This window comes from Canis lupus, chromosome 12, assembly GCF_048164855.1.
Source record: "Canis lupus baileyi chromosome 12, mCanLup2.hap1, whole genome shotgun sequence".
NCBI lineage: Eukaryota > Metazoa > Chordata > Mammalia > Carnivora > Canidae > Canis > Canis lupus.
In genome coordinates, this window is record NC_132849.1 from 61,691,116 (window position 1) to 61,697,983 (window position 6,868).

Here is a 6,868-nt window from a genome sequence, read left to right on the forward strand (position 1 = left end):
GAAAAAAGAGGACATGAGTAGAGAATGAATAGAAAGATGACAGTCACATGATAATTACATGAAAATTAAATCATCTGAACCTGCAGATTAGAAGTAGAATTGGCAGATTGGAAACAAGCAAAATCCATCCATCGGTTGTCCATAAGTGGCCGACTTTAAAGATAGATGTTCAAAGAAAAGAATATAAAGTGATATACCATGTAGTTAATAGACATAATTTTGTGTCATCATTTTTTTTACATTAACGCATAAACACAATGGCATTTTAGACATCATGACCTTTTGCCTAATCACTCCCATTTTATGGGATAAATCCTTTCTGTAGGTATGTAGAAACCTGTGGAAACGACTTTTCTCTTGTTCATCCCTTTACACTAGGCCACTACTTTCCCATCTGCTGGAAACCATTTTGTTAGTAATTATAAAGGTAAAGCCACGGAGTTCTCCAATGTCATATCAGACCAGTGTGAGGGGAACCCTGTAGTGCAGGGTGAAGGAACCAGAAGGCTATAGAAGCTCTAGAATACAAGAGCAGGGTATTTCGTTTCTTTTGTTCACTGGTAATAGAAATAACAAACATTGGTTCAATGACTAAATAAATGAGGTCATCAATGAACGAAATAAATGCAGAGCATTCTGGAATCATTCATAATGGTAGTGAGTAATCATCTAGGCCTCACTTGTAGAGACAACACTGTAAAAATTACTCCATTTAATGACATATATCCATAATGAGAAGACCACAATTATGCTATATTTAGAAAAGAAGCAAACCATGTAATACCACATAGAAAACAAAACAAAACAAAACACATAGGCATGATTGATACTAAGTTCTGGAATTTATAGAGATAAGCTTCATTTATTAGGGGAAAAAATCATACTGGATAGCACTTTATTCCCCAAAGAGTCTTAGTAATAAATAAGATGCTAAACTTTTTAAAATGAACCCTGTTGAAACAAAACAAAACAAAACAAGGGATCATTATTTTTAGGAGAATTGCAAAATAAAATAGGCCAGCAGCAACACGGCTAGTAATTGAGGTCATAAAAGCAATGGAGAGGGCTCCTGGGTGGCTCCGCGGTTGAGCATCTGCCTTTGGCTCAGGGTGTGATCCTGGGGTTCCAGGATCAAGTCCCACATCAGGGTCTCTGCAGGGAGTCTGCTTCTCCCTCTGCCTGTGTCTCTGCCTCTCTCTGTGTGTCTCTCAAGAATAAATAAATAAAATCTTAAAAAAAAAAAAAAAACAGGGATCCCTGGGTGGCGCAGCGGTTTAGCGCCTGCCTTTGGCCCAGGGCGCGATCCTGGAGACCCAGGATCGAATCCCACGTCGGGCTCCCAGTGCATGGAGCCTGCTTCTCCCTCTGCCTGTGTCTCTGCCTCTCTCTCTCACTGTGTGCCTATCATAAATAAATAATTTAAAAAAATCTTAAAAAATAAAAATAAAAAAAAAAAGAAAAAAAGAAAACAAAAAACAATGCAGAGAAGCTGAGCTTCCTTCAGGCCAGGCAGAGCCAGGCCCATTCTGTCCCACGCTCCCACTCTGCACTAAAGCCATTCGGGGGCCACCTCCCCAGCGCCAGGTGTCCCAGATCTCGACCTCAGCCTGCACGGCTCAGTAACTCCCACCCATCCCTAACCCAGCCGTCACAACCAAATCTCTGCCCGGAACCCTCTCGCTTCCACACTCATCTAGCTCCCAGGTCCCCCGACCGGGATGTCTCATGGCCCTTTGAATCTCACCGGCTTACCACGGATGTGACAGTCACCTGGGCGGGGAGCCTTCAGGACAGCCGGCCTCCACCTCTTAGTTGTGTGGACACCTCTTCAGTTCCTCGACCCTTCTGATTCTCAGCTCCTGCTTCTGTAAAATGGTAACAGGCCTCACAGGGCTGCGTCCAGAAGGTCATGGGATCAGGAGGTCGTCCCCCCGCGACCTCCAGCACACACCCAGGTGCCAGCCACGCCTGCTACCCGCTTCATTCTCCTCACGAGGCGGGGAACCTCCCAGTCATGTGCTGGCACCCGGGGGTGGGGGCCTTTCCGCCCTGCGCTGGTGCACACCCCCGCCTGGATGGCTTTTGAAGTAGCCACCTCTGATTTCTGCCCCCCACCCCCCCTCCGCCAGCTTTCCTACTTCCTGCCCTAAGTGCCTTTCTGCCTGGGGTCAATCCCTTTTCCACTCTGCCTTCCCCAGAACAATGTGCTCGGGAAGTGGGAAGGATCCCCCCCACTTCCTGCCCCCTCAGCCTGCAGACCGGAGCTCCAGGACTTTGTTGAGAGTGGCCCTGCGCAGGGCACGGTCTACAGGCCACCTTGCTGGCCTCCCAGCCCCACTCCCCACTGTGCATCCGCACCTCCACGCCGCTTATATCCCACGGCCGCTCCCAGGCTTCTGGCTCCTTGGGCTGGAGAAGTCCTGGCCTCAGGTATCACCTCCTCCAGGAAGCCTTCCCTGACTGGCCTGTAGACAGGGGGTCCAAACTTGGTCTCAGGTCACTCAAATAGGAGGGAATGTGCCCGCGGGGAGGAGAACACACCGGCAGCCTCTCCCACTATGTGGATCTGCGGTCTGGTCTGTGGTCTGTCCTGAGGCACATCTTGCTGCAACCACAGGGCCCCCCTTCGTCCCGCCCGCCTTCAGCCCTGCCCCTTCACTTCTCTGCCCACCTTCCTTCTTGCCTTTCACTTTCTTGTTCTTAACTGGCCGATTCATAAATGCGTACAGATAACCAAAGTTAGACAATTGCGGCTACCTAAGAAAATTATGTTTCCAGGGAATTTGTGTGTTTGTGTGTGTGGGGGGAGAGATTCCGAATCTTCTACATGAATATGTTTGCTTAGGGAGTAGCAGCTGTTAAAATACAAATGTGGTTTTTGCCTTCAGACTAGAGCAGGAAATCATGCACAGTGTGGTCTGCGCGGGGCTCTTTCATCTGGGGGCTCTGTGCCTAACTCTGATTTAGGGACAGAGAGTAGGGCGGCTGGTGGAGTGGACTCCCCGGCCTGGCGGGGGTCGCAAAGCCCCCTCTCACCCTGCTCCTCCCTCCAGCCCCTGTCACTGGAAGTCGAGGCCCTTCACCAAGTGGAAAGATAATACCCGTCTCCCCCAGTCGGGTGCAGCATCGATGAAGGCGACGGGCCCACAGACCCGGGCTTGGCCAGGAGGTGTCTGGCCTCCACGAGAAGTGACAGCCCTTTGCCGGGTTTATCACCAAAAGGCGGGGAGGCTCATTTCCTTCCACGGTCAGGTCGGAGCATCCGGCGGGGTGTGCGGGCTCTGCAGCTCCAGCCCAGGGGGCCCAGGGCGCGGGCCTGACACGGTCCCCGCAGCAGCACCGGGTCCCCAAGGCCGAGCCCTCGCCTCTGGCTCCCCGCCCCACACCTCTCCTCCCGGGGTGGGGGGCTGCGGCCTGCCCGGCGAGCTGGGCGCTATTTTTACAAGCGTCCACGGAGTGACTGGGCCCCCGGAATGGTGTGCGAAGCCTGAGTCAGCCTGCGCGGGGACACTCCTCAAAGTGTCATTTCCTCTGCTGCCATAATCGGCGACATTCGCTTAACCCCTGCGCGGTGACGGCCCGGTGACAACAGCCACACCCGCCCGGCGACCCTGGAACCCCTGGCGCGCTGAGTGGGACAGCTGGCCCAGCCGGCCCTGTGGTCACTGCCAAAGAATCCCCTCCGGCCGCCGCGGCGACCCTGCAGCTGTCCCCGCGCATTCCGGGCGTGCCTCCCCGCCCGCGGCAACTGCGGGGCGTGGGCAGTGCGGCCCGCAGCCCCCCCAGCAGCCCCCTGCGCCCCGCGGACCTCCAGCCCCCCGCGCCCCCCGCGGCCCGCAGCCCCCCCAGCAGCCCCCTGCGCCCCGCGGACCTCCAGCCCCCCGCGCCCCCCGCGGCCCGCAGCCCCCCCCAGCAGCCCCCTGCGCCCCGCGGACCTCCAGCCCCCCGCACCCCCCGCGGCCCGCAGCCCCCCCCAGCAGCCCCCTGCGCCCCGCGGACCTCCAGCCCCCCGCGCCCCCCGCGGCCCGCAGCCCCCCCCAGCAGCCCCCTGCGCCCCGCGGACCTCCAGCCCCCCGCGCCCCCCGCGGCCCGCAGCCCCCCCAGCAGCCCCCTGCGCCCCGCGGACCTCCAGCCCCCCGCGCCCCCCGCGGCCCGCAGCCCCCCCCAGCAGCCCCCTGCGCCCCGCGGACCTCCAGCCCCCCGCACCCCCCGCGGCCCGCAGCCCCCCCAGCAGCCCCCTGCGCCCCGCGGACCTCCAGCCCCCGACACCCCCCGCGGCCCCCGCACCCCCAACAACCCCTTGCGCCCCGCGGACCTCCAGCCCCCCGCGCCCCCCAGCAACCCCTTAGGAGCCCCCTGCGCCTCTGCGGACCTTAAGCCCTCCACAGCCCCCCACGCCTTCATACACCCCCAGCCCCCCGCGCCCCCCAGCAGCCCCTTAGGAGCCCCCTACGCCCCTGCGGCCCTCCAGCCCCCAGCGCCCCCCAGCAACCCCCTGCACCCTCAACAACCCCCTGAGCCCCGCGAACCTCCAGCCCCTTGCGCCCCACCAGCAACCCCTTAGGAGCCCCCTGCGCCCTTGTGGACCTCCAGCTGCCCGTGCCCCTCAAGCAGCCCCCTGCGCCCCCGCAGACCGCCAGCTCTCCACAGCCCCCCAAGTCCCATAGCAGCCCCCCATGCCCTCACAAACCCCCAGCCCCCCGCGCGCCCCCCAGCAGCCCCTTAGGAGCCTCCTGCACCCCCTGGGACCTCCAGGCCCCGCGCCCCCCAGCAGCCCCCTAGGACCCACATCCCTGCAGACCTCCAGCCCTCCGCAGCCCCCCATGCCCCTAGCAGCCCCCCGTGCCCTCGCAGACCCCCAGCCCCCCGCGCCCCCCAGCAGCCCCTTAGGAGCCCCCTGCACCCCCGCAGACCTCCAATCCCCCTGCGCCCCCCAGCAGCCTCCCAGACCCACAGCCCTCCACAGCCCCCTGTGCCCCCCGTGCCCTCCAGGAACCTCCCTAGGAGCCCCAGCAAGACCCTGCTCTGGCAGACCCTGCAGACACCCGCCCCCCAGTCCTGTCCCGCGTCCCCCCCTTCCGCATCCCCGCGTCCTTGAGTCCCCCGGCAGGCGGCCCCCGAACGTGCAGAAGAGCAGCAGAGGTTCCACTGGGGGAGCAGCCGGCCACTGTCTGTCACTGTGTCACTGTGGCTCCCGCAGCCGCAGCCTCCCCGGGCCTGCCTGGACCAGGGTTGCGGAGCGGGGCAGGCAGGGACCTGGGGCTTAGGTCCCCCCCCGCCCCCGCAGGGCCCCGGGTGAGCCTCAGGCTGCTCATCCGAAGGGGGGACAGAGTGACAAGAGCCTCAGGTCCTGCGGGGACAGCCGAGATCTGCAGCAGGGCCCGCTCCCCGCGGGCTAGGATGCGGCATCTCCTCCTCCACCGTGTGGGAGCTGCTCCTGGTCCATTTAGTGAATGGAGGGAAGGGGAGTGTTTTGTGAAGCTTAGCACATTTAAGTCAAATTTTAGACCATTACCCCAATCTGTGTGTAGGCCGGAGTCCTGGAGGGAGCTCACTTTTAACACAGGCTGATTTTCATGAGCACACACCCAGCCAGTTTACTTTTTTAAAGATTTCCCTTTTTAAAATTTTTCCATTTCTTCAAATACCAATGAGAAGGGTAGTTTTTTTTTTCCTATTTTAAAAAAAATCAGATAAAATACACATCATGTACAATTTACCATGTTAATCATTTTTAGATATACAGTTCAGTGGCATTAAGTATATTCACACTGTTGTGCAACCATCACCTCCGTCTGTTCTCAGACATCTTCTCATCTTGCAAAACTGAAACCCTATATGCATTAAACCGTAATTTCCCATCCCTTCCCCCACCGGCTCCTGATAACCACCCTCCTACTTTGCGTCTCTGTGAATGGGACAACTCTAGGTACCTTATATAAGTGGCATCATAGTACAGGTCCTTTTCGTAACTAACTTCTTTCACTTTGTATGTAGTCCTCAAGGTATAGCCCTGTGTTGGAATGACCTCATTACTGAGGCTGAGTCATGGGCCCCTGGATGTTCATACCACATTTTGTTTATCACCAGCTATTGTATGTTTAAACTTCTTTTTTTTTTTTTTAAGATTTTATTTATTTAATTGAGAGAGAGAGAGAGCATGAGCGGGGGAAGAGAACAGAGGGAGAAGACTCCTTGATAAGCAGAGACCCTGGGATCCTGATCTCAGCTGAAGACAGACACTGAACTGACTGAGCCACCCAGGCACCCCAGCTTCTGTTCTTAGAGTACAAGAGAAAATGAAGCATACATCATCAGTGAGAGTGTGCAACACGAGCAGGTTTGTGAGATGAGATACGTGACAATGGGATCTTTGCAAAATAATTACTATTCCACTGTGCCAAGGCCAGTTTTACAAATTTTTTCCTATGATGTAAACATACAAATACGTAAACGTGTATGCACATACATGTTACTCCCATACTCCTTTTTGTATCTCCTTCTTGTCTTTCTCTATTCAGGACAAAGACAGATTTAGTTTGGGGTGAGAGCATGGCACTTTTGTCACGTAGAGCTATACATTTTAAAGTGATTTATATTTTATATTTGAAATTCAAGAAGTTTCTCTCTGCTGTGGGTTATAGGTAATTGTGGCCAGTTCAGCATTCTCTACCCGTGCTACTCTTGTCCTCAACATAGCCTGCCTCTGCCTCTCCCCCTTCTCATCCTGCCTATTTCTGTATTTCTTTCACTAATTCGTGGATCCTAACCATGTAACATCCTCAGGTACAATGCTAAATAATTTCCTTACATTTAAATCTAAAGCCTCTTAAAATATGGATATTCCTGTTCCTATTTCACAGATGAA